This window comes from Canis aureus, chromosome 10, assembly GCF_053574225.1.
Source record: "Canis aureus isolate CA01 chromosome 10, VMU_Caureus_v.1.0, whole genome shotgun sequence".
NCBI classification, from domain to species: domain Eukaryota; kingdom Metazoa; phylum Chordata; class Mammalia; order Carnivora; family Canidae; genus Canis; species Canis aureus.
Window position 1 is genome coordinate 74543265 of NC_135620.1, and position 14600 is coordinate 74557864.

Sequence of the window (14600 nt, forward strand, 5' to 3'; positions counted from 1 at the left end):
AAAAAAAAAAGACAGGATCCTTGCCCTTGGCGGTGAACAGTAGGATCAGCAGGGACGGACACGGACCCACGTCGTGGTAACGCAGCTTCCTAGACCTGAGCACGGTGGCCGCGTGAGGCGGGGGGAGAGCAGAAGGCTGCAACCCTGCTCGGGTGGCGGGGAGGCCGCTGCGGGGCGGCTGGAAGGTGGATAAGGGGACATCGCAGGAAAAGAACAGGAGACACACCCTAGTAGCAAGGATGAAGATGTCAGGAGCTGCCGGTGACTGAGGGATGGGACGGGGTGGGGGGGCGGGCAGTGGGGGAACAGGTGTCAGAGGGGAGCAGATGCCAGAGGGCGCAGGGCTTTCCCGGCTGCTGGGGGACTGGGACGTCATCCTGCGCGTAATGAGGCCGCTTTGGTAAATTTCAAGGAGAAGCGTAATACGAGGCCGGGGTGTGATTGAATAAAACCAGGGCATCTTAAAAATAATAATATCGGTGCAGGACGACCCCAGGGAGGATTATGTTTTTCTCCTTTGCTCTAAAGACGACGAGGCCAAAAAACAAAAAAACAGAAAACAAAACAAAACAAAAAACACAAAAACAAAAACAAACAAACAAACGAGGAGGCCAAGGCCCATGGAGGGGACACGACCAGCCCAAGGCCGCAGGATGCACACTCCGGACCCGTCTCATAACCTCTTCTCCGCACGTGACTGGTCGAGGCCCGAGTCCCGCAGGCCCAGGACACAGACGGGGCTCTCCGGGCGCGCACCACTCGCCTGCCCCGGAGTCGGCAGCGGCGCAGCCCCCCACCCCCGGCCCGGGGCGTCCGCACAGAAGGGCAGCCCTGGGCTCCGCCAGCCCCCGACAGCAGCGCTTCCACCCAAGAGCCGTCTCTCTACCTCACCCCGAGCCACCGGCGTGTGCGGGGCTAACGGGTCAGTGGTTTCCGCCCCGTGGAAGGCGGCGGGGTTCCCCGGATTACACTTTTTTCTCATTCATGCTTCGGGGACACCCCCTCATCCCACTCGCGGAGGGTTTGCCGCAGAAGCTCGGCATTTCTCCTTCTGCTTCACAGTTGTGCCTCTACGTCCCCCTCCCACCTTCAAAGCATTTAAAAAAGAAATGAGGCGCCAACGCGTCAACCCGTCTTCGGCGGCAGCTGAGAAATGACTGTTCAGGAGGGCGCTGGGGAGACAGCGGCGCGGCCGGGCCCGGAGGAGGTCAGGCCCCTCTGCCGACGGCCTGCACAGCTCACAGCTCACACCTCCTCACACCTCCTCACACCTCCTCACACCTCTCACACCTCGGGCGGCCACTCCAACCGTCTCACACTCTCCTTCGTCCTCCGTAGAATGGAGACGCTCGACGTGCCCACAGCGCAGAGCCGTGGAGGGGACCAAGGGAGGGAACCCCTGCGAACTGTCCGCAACAGTTGCTGGCACACGGCAAGCCGAGAGCAAATGTCACCTGTTACCTTTTTTTTTTCTTTCCTCCTTTTATTATCGTTTTTAAAAATATTTACTTTATTTGAGAGAGAGAGAGAGAGAGAGAGCGAGCAGGGGGAGGGGGTGAGAGGGACTCCTCGAGGGACTCTCTGCCCAGCCTGGAGCCCGATAGGCGCTCGGTCCCACGACCCTGAGGTCACGCCTGAGCAGAAATCAAGAGTCGGACGGGCGCCTAATGGCCCGAGCCCCCCCGGCGCCCTACATTTGATGGTGATAGTGATGACGGAGTCGCCGCTGGGACTGACGTTGTTCACAGCGTCAACAGAACCTTCAGGAGCCACGAGCAGGAGCCGTGGGCATCTAACCACGGAGGAGAAGGCCCCGCAGGCTGCCTTGAGCTGTTTGCAGGGACTCACCAGGCAGGAGAGGGCTTTAGGATTCTGTGCCTGTTGAGGCTGCACGGAGGGGGGGACGGGGGGGCAGCTATTCAGGAAGGCGAGTCTCCCTCAGTCTGTACAGAAGGTTCTCAGGGTCGAGGGAGCCCGTGGCTTGGGCACCGCGGGCTGCGGGGCCTGGTGGCTCCACCCCAAGGGCCAGGGCCCCGCGTGGGGCTGCGTGGTGCTGGCGAGGGCTCGCCCCCCGGGAGCGCGACACAGACGCCCCAAAGACGGGCCCAAGCCAACAGGCCGTGCGGTCCCTCCTCGGCGACGTCGACCGTTCTTTCAGACTGTGCACTATTGAGTCATTTTATCTGTATCACGGTTTTTCCGCTTCCGAAGCAGAATTTATTTTTAGCTGATCCCAATCCCCTATAGGCATCTGAGTCTATGGATTGGGGTTAAGTTCCTGTTGGAACTCTATAGACTATACTCTCAGTCCTATTTTTCTAGCTTGCTCATCATTTTCTTTCTCCCTTTTGTAGGGGATAAAATATTCTATTCTTGGTCCCGGCCCAAAAGGAATTTGGGGAGAGCATTTTTAGAAAATTGCGTCAAATCATCTCTCCGTTTGGCAAGGATACAAAAGGCGGTATTACCTACCACGTTTAATGCAACTGAACGCAGATGAAGTTTGGGGCTGGGGGGTTCCGGGAGCGGCTGAAACACAAAACTGATTGCTCTTTAAAAATGGAAACTCCGATCACGCCGAGCTGTCTCGGAGGCAGAACCTCCTGGGCGATTTTGAAAGAGAATAATGAAGACGTAGCAATTAAAAAGCACTTTTCTGCAAAATGTCATTACTGTTTAAAGTTACATAACCGTTTCTACGGCGGTGGAGGTTCACGGAGCAGTCAGCGGCCCGGCCGGCTCCTGACGACCCGGGTCCCACGGGGGGGCCGCTGCTGACCCCAGGCTGGCGCCCGGCCGGGCCTCCACGGGGCGCAAATCACCCGGGGGGGGGGGGCGGGCTGTGGGGCCACTGTCTGCAGGACACACGGCTGCTGCCCGCTGCGGGGGGGCGTATCCTGGGCCCGGTTCCCAAAGACACAGAGGGGGAGGGGAGGGAGGGGGAGGGAGAGAAGACAAAAGAGAGAGAAAGGAGAGAGGAGAGGAGAGGAGAGGAGAGGAGAGGAGAGGAGAGGAGAGGAGAGGAGAGGAGGGGAGGGGAGGGGAAGGGAAGGGAGAGGAGGGGAGGGGAGAGGACAGGAGGGGAGAGGACAGGAGGGGAGAGGAAAGGAGGGGAGAGGAGGGGAGGGGAGGGGACGGGAGAGGAGAGGAGGGGAGGGGAGGGGAGGGGAGGGGAGAGGAGGGGAGAGAAAGGCCACCATCATTGCGGAGCATATAAATTTTGCCTCAAAAGACCCAGGAAGGCAATAGCTGAGCGTTTCCCTTGAACACCAAGTCACTCGTGCTGAACATATGGGACATCTCCCCCCCAACCTCATTATACTTTTCTTTAAAATCTTGTTATACTTTAAATTGGAATGTTTCACTGTTCTACGAAGCGAGTGGGCAATGGAGAGATGTGGGAACAACATCCACGTCATCCTCTTTCTCTTCTGATTTTTGCCCCATCTCCCTTCGTCTTCCTCCCACCTTAGCCGCAACACAGACATCTCACGATTCTTGTTTTTTTTCTTTTTTGTATTTTACATGCAGTCCTTGTGTGTGGAGGAAAGATTTCTCCTTCTGTCCATCACACGGGGGGGAGGGGGGATAGCTCTGTCCTCTCTATCCCTTTGCTTCCTCACTCCTTCTTCCTAATATTACTACTATTTTTTCAAACACACCAGGCGTCCTGCCCTTCTCTGGTCCCTCCCTTGTGCGGGTCTTGTTCTCCCCACGGTCTTCGCACGGGTCCTCCCCTGTGCCAAGAATATTCTTTCCCCAGATCTCTGCGTGGCTCCCTTGTCCTGCAACCGCAGCCCTTCCCAGGTCACCCAATTTACAAGGCTTCTTCTAGGGGCGCCCAGGGGGCTCAGCGGTTGAGCACCTGCCTCCGGCTCAGGCTGTGGCCCCGGGGTCCCGGGATTGAGTCCCACGTCGAGCTCCCCGCAGGGAGCCTGCTTCTCCCTCGGCCTGGGTCTCTGCCTCTCTCTCTGGGTCTCATGAATAAATAAATACAATCTTTTTTAAAAGAATTCTTCTTCTATTTTCATCAGAGGACTAATTACTGATGGAACTGAGCTTATTCGTTTGTTTTCATATTTTTTCTCATCTCCCCCATTGGAGAGTGGGCTTCAGGGGGACAGATGCCCTGACCTCTAGAATATAAATTAAGGGCAAGCCCCCGTAGAGGCTCCAGACACTCATTTGTTGGATTTTCATTCAATGGCTAATTCTCTTTTTCACCCCAACTGGAAAAAAAGAAAAAAAGAAAAAGAAGAAAAGAAAAGAAAAAGAAAGTGGCTTCTAAACACTTGGAGGATGTTGGAATTGGCCCAAAGCTGGCCTGAAGCCCCACAACCAGAGTAACAGACTCAGGCCTCAAATCCAGGAATCCAGACGAGCGTGTCCAGCTCTGGGGCAGGGGCGAGTGGGCCTGAGAGGGACTCCTGCCTCAGTGCTCCCCCGGGGGCTCTGGCCCAGGCGGCCCCTGCCGACGCCTTAGCCTCTCAGAAATTCAGGTCACTCGCCTGTGAGGTTCTGCACAGGGACTGCTGTGGGGAGGGGAGCGGGAGACGCCTACGCGGCTGCCGGCGAGCACCTGGCTGCTGTGGGCTGATGCCTGCGTCCCCATCCCCCAAGGTCATAAGTCGAGGCCCTAAACCCCCAGAGCCACGCTGTGATTAGGAGGCGAGGCCCTGGCAGCTGATTAGGTTTATGTCAGGTCACAAAGGGGGGCCTCCATGAGCGGACTAATGGGCTTATTATTTTGTTTTAAGATTTTTTTTTTTTTAAATTCATTTGACAGAGAGAGAGATAGAGACGGAGAAAGAGACAGAGTGAGAGAGGGCGCACATGCAGGAGGCGGCAGGCCAAGGGGGACGAGAAGCAGACCCTCCGCCGAGCAGGGAGCCTGACGCCAGACTTGATCCCAGGCCCCGGGCATCCCAACCTGAGCCCAAGGCGGACAGCTAACTGACTGGGCCACTCAGGTGCCTCATTTTTTTCTTTTTAAGATTTTTTTTTAAAATGTGTTTCAAAGAGACAGAGCGAGCACACGCAGGGGTAGGGTTAATGGACTCCGGGGAAGAGAAAGACACGGGAAAGCTCCCCGTCCGCCTCCCGCCCTGAGCACACACGGTCCTCCCACCAGGGCACAGCCGTCCACACGCCAGGCCGAGCCTCTCCCGGACCCCGTGACCCTGGAGTTGTAGCCTCCAAAGCCGTAGAGACGCAGCTGTCCCGTGGGAACCATGCCGTCTACACAGCTGGGCTCCAGCAGCCCGAGCAGACCAAGACGGGGCATGAGTGGGCCTTCAGTAAGTGCCGGGCCCCGTAGGCCCCCACAGGACGCAGCCCTTACCTGAACTGGGACACAGGCTCCCAAGGAGCCCCCTTTGGGCCCATCGGAAACACGGCCAGAGCGTCCCGCCTCTCGAGAACCCTGCGGGGATCCCCACGGGTCGCTAGGACTTGTCTTGCCCATGTGACTCCTCCCTGTCCTCTACCTCCCTCTGTCCCCTTCCTGGTTGTCCCGAGTGCCAGGCCCTGTGCCTAGGGTGCGGGGGGGACATACGGCAGGTGCTCCGTGCCCTCGCTGACCCCTGGCTTGGGGACAAGGTGGAACCAGCGCTCCACCAGAGGAGCTGGCTTGGGGATGCAGCAGGAGGTGGGCGGCCGCAGGGGCTGCAGTAGGCCTGAGGCCTCGCAGAGTCGCACAGCTTAGGGCACCAGGGGCCGCAGGGACCGCAGCGCAGGGCTGAGGCCTTGAGGATTCCCATGACTTAGGGCACCAGGGGCTGCAGGGGACATGGTGTAGGGCTGAGGCTTCACAGATCCGCACGACTTAGGGCACCAGGGGCCGCAGGGAGAGCCGCTTAGAGGGCGGGAGCCACCTGTGCCAAGGACTCAGGCCACAGAACTTCCGGCTAAGGACCGACCTGAGCAGCGCCCTCTTTTCCGGTTAAGGGTCGCCTTTTTCTGTGTGTGCGTCCACCTCCAGGACCCCGGGGAAGAGATGCAGGCGCTCTGGTGCCTCAGAGAAGATCAAGACCCGGGAGGGAAGGATGACAACGGGCAGAGACCCGCCAGCTGGTGAGAGGAGCGGCACTGCTCCCAGCGACACGGGTTAAAGACCCTCGCCAGCCTGCCTTCGGCCCAGAACGCCATCCTAGAGACCCGGGATCGAATCCCCCGTCCGGCTCCCTCCGTGGAGCCTGCTTCTCCCTCTGCCTGTGTCTCTGCCTCTCTCTATATATATATCTATCATGAATAAGTAAATAAAATCTTTAAAAAAATTTTTAAAAAATAAAGACCCTCGCCGAGACGGACGAGGAGGCGGCTGGGAGTCAGGAGACGTGAGCCCCCCCCCCCCACCCCGGCATTGTTGGGTTTCAACCACCGGGCAGCACGAGGGCAACAGGGCTCCCAGGGGCCCCGACGTCCAACTCCTTGACACCTTCAGTGACACCGAACCGCTGCCTGAAGCAGGGGCCTGGTCCCGGGGCCAGTGCTCGGGGGTTCGGGAGACGGGGCCCCCATCCTCCAAGCTGAAGGTGCCTCGGAGATTGGGGGATGCCGCCCCAACCTTCACCGCTGACCCGGCTCCTGCTCTTCCCCAGTTAGGAGCTCCTGGCCGCCTTCTCTTCCTCCAACAAGCAGTACCCGGGGGGGTTGGGGGGTGGTTTGCTGGAGGAGATGCCTCCACCCGGTGAGGACACGGACGGGCTGCTTGGAGACGCAAAACTGATGCATAAAATCCAAGTTCAAGAGACAGAGGCCCTGAACTGATGAGCAAAACATAAAAAGCAGCATTACGTCTGGAACATAGTAGGTGCTTAATAAATATATTTTAAACATCGAATGGGGGCGCCTGGGCGGCACAGTGGGTGAAGGGGTGAAGCGTCGGACTCTCAGTTTCAGCTCAGCTCAGGGTCTCAGGGTTGTGAGGCCAAGTCCAGGGCCCGGCTCTACACTCGATGAGGAGTCGGCTTCTCTCTCTCTCTCCCTCTCTCCCCCTCTCCCCATCCACCCCACTTGCCCTCCTCTCCCTATATACATTTTCAAAATCTTTAAAAAAAAATATTGGGGATCCCTGGGTGGCTCAGCAGTTTAGCTCCTGCCTTCAGCCCAGGGCGTGACCCTGGAGACCCAGGATCAAATCCCGCATGGGGCTCCCTGCATGGAGCCTGCTTCTCCCTCTGCCTGTGTCTCTGCCTCTCTCTCTCTGTGTCTCTCATGAATAAATAAAATCTTTAAAAATAAATAAATAAATATTGAGGTTCCCCTAGGGGGCTCAGTCAGGCACCTGCCTTTGGCTCAGGTCATGATCTCAGGGTCCTGGGAACGAGGCCCCGTGTCTGGTCCCTCCCTCCCATCCATGCACGCCGTCTCTCTCTCTCTCATGAATAAATAAAATCATAAAAAATAAATAAATATGGAATAAGCCAGTGACATATTATGAAGATGAAAGAAAATAAACCCGAAGACAATCCACCATGCCTGTGGGATGCGGGCAGATCCTGAAACAGGAGTATGTGTGAGGAGATCCAGAAGACGGGCCCCCGGCTCCCCGCAGAGGGCATGCGTCGAGCAGACATGGGGCGGCGTGCGACCACCCTGGAGCAATCACGTCTCGGTCAAGGCCGGGACCCTCTATCTTTTCCTTTGTCTTGTTTGCATTTTGGATGAACGTGGCCTCATCTTACTTTATGTCATAATTACCTACAATAGTAGTTTCGACGGATGTACGTGCTTCTGATCGACTTCGCTGCAGATTAAGTGTGCGATTTCCGTCAGGCCTAAGAGAACGGGGGAGACGCAGACCCTGCTTTGGTTGAGCGGAAGCGGTGGTTCATGCTGTTGTCGCATCACCACGTGACCCCCCGCGGATGCCTCTGAGCCCCAGCGAGTCCCAGCTGTTGCCTCCTACCTGCGAAGGCCTGCTTGTCGCATCCTGTCCCTTTCTGAGAAGCGCGAGGTGGGGAACACAGCGAGGGGGGCCCCTTTTGCCGAGAGCCGGCCCGATCGCCCTCCCTGAGGGAGGCCAGCGATCCCCGACTGGCACACACAGGGCTCTGGGCTCCGACCGCCACGCCGGCCTCCAGCGCGACGGAGGCACGCGGGTCAATTACCCATCTGTTTGTGTTTCTGCTGCCGTGAATTACAGTATCCGTCGCTGACAGCTCGTTGGAGTGGAATGAAAATAAGACGATAATTCACCGGGTGAAACCGTGCAGAAAGGGCGAAAAGGCTATGATCTCATTCAGAAGTTCAGCCCTTGCCTCCGTGATGGGTCATTGGCACCCGGGTGGGGGCGGGGGGTGGAGGTGGGGATGAAGAGAGGCAACTACCTGGGCGGGGAGGTGGGTGGGCTGTGGCACCCCCTCTGGACGGCGTGTCCTCGTGTGTCCCCAAGGACCAGCCTCTGTTCTGGGATCCTGAGGAATCCACTCGGAGGCCTCAGATGCGCGATTCAAGTAAATGAAATTCAGCCCGACGGGAGGAGACCCTCCTCCACGCCAGCAATCTCGAGCGACGGAACAAGGTGCCTTCGTAGGTAGAAGAGTCCCCGTCGCTGGCCGCGCACCAGAATTTAAAGACTCCGAGGCCCGAATGCAACGTGATTACCATGAACTGGAATCCGGTGCGTCGACCCGGCGGCGTTCTCCCTTTGAAAAACATTACACACACCCCCTCCGCCCCCCAATCACCGCCAGCCTCTTCTCTTGGATGGGTTCACAGGACACGTCTTGGCCAACGGGGTGTGAGCACGGGGCCTGCCGACGATTTCCAAAACAGACCTAGAAGCGCCGGCGCACAGGTGCAGCCGTGTGTCCGTCCCGCGGCCGCACGGACGGCAGCATCTGCAGGGAGGCCGCGGGAGCAGCAGAACCACGACGCTTTTGCATCCAGGATGCAGCCTCGGGAGGAAACAAGGGTCTCCATTCGCCCTGAGCTCGGGGGCCACTGGCCACGTAGCCCGGCCTGTACGGAGGGGGCCACCCACGGCCCGTGGGCCGAACTTGCCCACCGTGGCTTGGTTTTATAACGGATTTTATTGGACCACAGCCACGCAGGCCCGATGCAGGGCTGTCTGGAGCGGCTACGGCAGGGGCTGTGTGAGGCCCACAAAGCCGAAGACATTTACCATCTGGCTCCCGACGGCGACACTCCGCCAGCCCCTGGCCTGGGTGGCCACCGAGATCGTTCAGCCTCGGGTTTCTATGCGTCCGCTCCACGCAGTTGTGTGGTCACTGCTTAAGCGAAGACAGACTCGGCGTCACCTGTGATGGGCCAGGTGACCTTCGAGACTCTGGAGGAAGCGCGAGGACCTAGAAGCACCCCCTTGGCCCCTGGCGCAGGAGGCGGGTCAGGAGAGGGCGCCTTGTAAACGGAGCACTTGGGCCGCCGGGAGGACCGGGGCGCAGGCTCCTCCGGGACCACGGCGACTCCGGAGAAGAGGGCCCGGTCTGGGCCGTGGAATGGCCAGGGTCGCACAGGCCCGCAGACTTCTAGAATCCGACTTCATAAAATTGCAACACGAAGGCGCCCTCAGTGAGGGACCGCGACGACGCTGATTCAGCTTAACTACGGGCCTCCCCACAGACGTCCTGATGAAACCAACCGTGACGCCAACGACCCCGTGCTCCCGACTCCTACACGAGCGGACGCGTCCACGTTCTTGTCCAGGCCCCCTTCCCCGCTGCATCCTGCCCTGCCCCGCCACCCCCGCCAACGGGGCAGCTGTCTCCTGCCCGGACTTGCTCCGGGCGCTGGGACATGCAGGACGCTGGGAAGCCAGCCTCAGGGGGCTAACGTCTCTGGTTGTCGCCCCGTTGGCGCTTCCGCGGTAGGGTCCAGGTAAAAATCAGATAAACCGCTGTGCCTCTTGACCGTGGCGGCATCGTGACTGCACGACCGACCGCCCCAGAAGGGTGGACGCTTCTGTACGTAAGTGGTGCCTCCACGGAGAACAAGATAGGCTGGACCACACGGGTGGATCCCCTCCCAGAGGATGGCTGTTCCACGGATGTCATTTCCTGGCCTCGCCCCGGGGGCTGGGGGCCATCGCGGGCAGCCCCCTGCCGGCAACCACGGGCACCCTGCACGCGGCTCTGGCTGTGCTAGGACACGCGTTGCACCGCGTCCCCCCGGCCTGCGATGCCCTGGGATGCCGGAGGCGGTGCCTCGCTCCCCGTCACCTAACACATCACCGGGTCCCAGTAAACGTGTTTGGATGGAGGCTGAATGTAGACAGAACACGTTCCAGAGAGGACTGCGCATCCCTGCGCCACGGCCCTCGCGCTCTACCTCTCTGAGGCCGTCCTTCCCGGGGAGGGAGGACCTGGACAGCTCGAAGCCTAAAGCCACCTCAACCTCCACCCAGTAATGAAAGGAACATCTGAGAGAGAGAGAGAGAGAGAGAGAGAGAGAGAGAGAAAGGCCAAGAAACATCCTAAGAGAAGGACGATGCTGAAGGTCTTGGCTACTGATCCGAGCACATGTTTTGCCTTAGATGCACAGCTACGAATTATGAGCCTGAGGAATGAAGAACTATAACTGTGTCTTTCAGCTCTTTGCACTCTTTCCAAGATTCCGAGCACAGAGCTAGATCGTAGTAGGTGTGCAAGAATAGAGCCGCTCAATCCGGCAACTGGTAGGCAGGCCTGCTTCATTGGAACCGGTGCTGAGCTACACGCCGGAGACAGGGAAACCGAGTAAGACGCGGCTTTCTGATCTCAAGCAGCTCCGGCTGGGGCGGGGGGTGGGGGGGAGAGAACACGATTCATAAATAGAAAAGGACACTATACAATATGCACATAAATATACACACGTTTCAGTAGAAGCGGGGAAAAAAAAAAGAATCCTCTAGTTTTATGAGGGTAAAGGAGTCCGGAAAAGTCACCTCGGACAGGGGTGCATCCAAATGGTCTGAATAGCCCGGCATTTGCCAAGCTGTGTGCTGCCGTCGTAGGTCTGCAAATGTAACCAGGATCAAATACATTCAGGAAACCCCATATTTAATCTACCTCTTGAGACTCATAACACACATTAGCACAGTGAAGGCACTGACAAGTCCTGCAGTAAATAAGCGTGGTTTATGCCGTTGGATCCGATGTGTTTCCGTATTATTGAGCTTTCGTTAAGTTACCGCGTGGTAACAAATAACCTCAAAATCACAGTGGCTTATAACCACAAGGGTTTATTTCTTGCTCATGTTCATGTTGGCTGAGCTTTGGCTGTATTCCAGGTGTCTTCATCTTTTTTATTTTTTTTTTCTTCTTCCAGATTTGTATTTGAATCCTAGTTAGTGAACCGCTAGCGCAGTATTGGTTTCAGGAGTAGAGTTTAGTGACTCATCACGTACCTACAGCACCCAGTGCTCGTCACAACAAGGGGCCTTCTCCATGCCCCTCACCCATGCGGCCGACCCCCTCGCCCACCCACCTCCTTCCAACAACCCAGTTTCTTCAATTTCTTAGCTTACTTCCTTCCCTCTCCTACTTTTCTCCCCCCGTCCCACACGTTCATCTGTTTTGTTTCCTAAATTCCACATATGAGTGAAGTCATGTGATGTGTCTTTCTCCGACTCGGCGCTCTCCTTTCTCCAACTCACCCCACATCACGGCAAATGACAGGAATTCCTTCTTTTTGATGACTCTGCAATACTCCACTGTATGACAGACCTCGTCTCCTTCATCCATCCAGCAGTGGACGGACACGCACAGTCTGGCTGTTGCTAATAATAGTAACACTGGGGTGCAGGTGCCCCTTCCAATCAGTATTTCCGTATCCTTTGGGGTAAATAAATACCCAGCGGTGTGGTGTGATTGCCAGGGGGTAGGGCAGCTCTGTTTTTAACCTGTTGAGGAGCCTCCACACTGTTTTCCAGGGTGGCTGCACCAGCTTGCCTTCCCGCCCACAGGGCACGAGGGTTCCCCTTCCTCTGCATCCTCGCCCACACCTGCTGTTGCTCGTGTTGCTCATTTTCGCCATTCTGACCCGTGTGAGGTGATAGCTCATCGTGGTCGGACTGGTGTTTCCCCTAGACTTGAAGGAGCAGCGTGGCTCGGGCGTATGCCACCATCGTGACGGAAGGAAAAGAGCAGAAGCCGCACCAGGCCGTGTCTCCTAACCTGTCTGCAGCGATGGAGCACGGGGTATGATCCCCTACATCCTGCTGGCAACACCAAACCACGTGGCCGAGCCCAGTGCCAGCTAGCTGGGAGGTGTGCACTCCCACGGGGCAGCCCTGCCAGTCGCACGGCCGTTCACTGGTTTACGTAACCCTCTTCGGGGAGGCAACAATGGAATCACGCCATCGACCACGAAACAAACTTATTTTTGCACCAAACCCTTTTTGAAAAAATTCAATCACCAAATGACCCAGCAAGTCGGTTCTTAAGGCCTGTATAGCCCAAAGCATCGCAGGCAGGTATTCAAACGAAAACGTGTACACAAATGTTCGTAGCAGCGCCCTGCACGGGAGTCAGGACGTGGAGACGGTCTACGTGCCCCTCAAGCCGTGAACGGACAAACTGGACGTGGTGAACCTACGCATTCAAATATTAACTCGGCCGTAACAGAACAAAGTGCTGATACACACTACGACATGGACGAACCTTGAAAGCGCTTTGCTAAATAAGAGGAAGCCAGACACCAAAAAAAACAAAAACAAAAAAACATGTTGTGTTACTCTATTTATATGAAATATCCAGAAAAGGCAAATCCATAGAGACAGGAAGCAGACTAGTTGCCTGGGGCTGGAGGGAAGGGGTGGGGCGAAGAATGATTGCCTAATGGGTACAGAGATGATGGGAAGGTTCTGGAACTAGATGGTGGTGACCACGGCACAATGTGGTGACTGTACCTCATGCCACTCGGTGAACTGTGCATTTGAAAATGGTTACGATGGGGCCCCTGGGGGGCTCAGCGGTTGAGCACCTGCCTTCGGCCCAGGGCATGACCCCGGGGTCCCGGGATCGAGTCCCGCATCGGGCTCCCTGCACGGAACCTGCTTCTCCCTCTGCCTGCGTCTCTGCCTCTCTCTCTGGGTCTCTCATGAATAAATAAATAAAATCTATATTTTTAAAGATTTTATTTATCCGTTCATGAGAGACCCACAGAGAGAGGCAGAGACGCAGGCAGAAGGAGGGAGAAGCAGGCAGGCTCCGAGCAGGGAGCCTGACCTGGGACTCCATCCTGGGTCTCTAGGATCACGCCCTGGGCCGAAGGCGGCACTAAACCACTGGGCCACCCGGGCTGCCTCAATAAATAAAATCTTTGAAAAAAAATCCTGATTCTGGTTTATACGTTCCAGGTTGGGAAACAATGTGGTTTAAGAGCACGGACGTTGCGCGCATCGGGTTCAAATCCCTGCCGTGCCACCTACAAGCCGGTTGCTTCAGTCCTGTGAGCCTCAGCCTTCCAACCCGGAGCGGGCTCTCTGGGGAGGCCTGTCCGAGAGACTGATACCGAGGCTCGCGCTCCTCACCTGGCACGTGAGCAGAATGCGGTACACCCGAAGTGTGATGATCATTTCACGTCGGACCTACTGGCTTTTAGGCCGGTGCTTAGTAGAACGTCCACGAGCTTCCCACTGAAAGGAGCACAAGGGCTCTGCGGCCACGCTCCCCCGTGCTGCAGGTCAGCAGACCCGGAGAAGCCCCGGGAACCAGCCAGCCCCGGGTCCCAATCCTACGGGGTCGGCCGTGGGTCCTCCCCGTCCCGCCTGTGTCCTGACCGAGCCTCCCACTGACGCCTCAGTCTGCTTCTTAAGAGGAGCCCTGGTCGTTGCCACGGGCCGAGCCACATCCTCCTGGGCGCGGGAAGGAAAACTGACACCGGGTGCGGCGGAGTGGGGGGGGTGGGGGGGGCTGCACCTGCCCAGTGGGCTTTGCAGACCCACGACGCCCGAGGGCCCGGCTCCCGCCGCCTGCACCCGCTGCTCCCGCCGGCCGCGCTCTCCCACGTGCCGGCCACGCAGGTGCTCCGCCGTCCACCCGGGCCCCAGGGCCACACCTACTCACGTCCTGCCCTCCTGCTGTCCTGCTGCAGCTGGCGCGGCCTCATGCCCACTGTACCCACATCTGGGAATGTGTCCTGCGGACCCGGAGCTCACTGGACAAGCCGGGAAGCCTCGGAGCCTGGGCGACGACCACCCAGAGGCCAGGGGAACCTCGGGAAAGTGTCCATCTGTCCTTCTGTATCCTGGGGAGCGGGGTCCCTACCGCCTATGGGCGGGACGGCTGGCCTGGCCATCGGACATAGGCACGGTGTCCAGGAGGGAGCAGCAGCCCTAACACATATTCCTCCCAGCAGGTGCGGGTCTGTCCCCGCTGCTACTCCCTGCGCCCAGGGGACTATGAAGGCCACCCTGTGCCTCCACTGCTGACGCGGCCCACTGTGCCGCCTCCTGCCCGTCGTCCCCCCTCCTTTACCCCTTGTGCTCTTCTCCCCCCAGGCTCCTCCCCTCCTCCTCCTGCGGCCTAAGCACCAACCATGGGAAAACCCCGAATTCAGCAAATAGCCCTGGGCCCCTACGGCCATGGCACCGGTGGACGGGATGAGAAGCAAAGCTGGGAGGCCGAAAGCCCTTGACCGAGGCGGCCCATCGTCTG

The 14600-nt window shown here is 57.9% G+C and overlaps 1 protein-coding gene across 2 annotated transcripts in view; it reads right to left on the reverse strand.

The window, feature by feature from the left end:
• The window catches only part of BRINP1 (BMP/retinoic acid inducible neural specific 1), a 167624-nt gene that overhangs the window by 29776 nt on the left and 123248 nt on the right, over positions 1-14600 (reverse strand). The gene's annotated exons all lie outside the window — the stretch shown is intronic.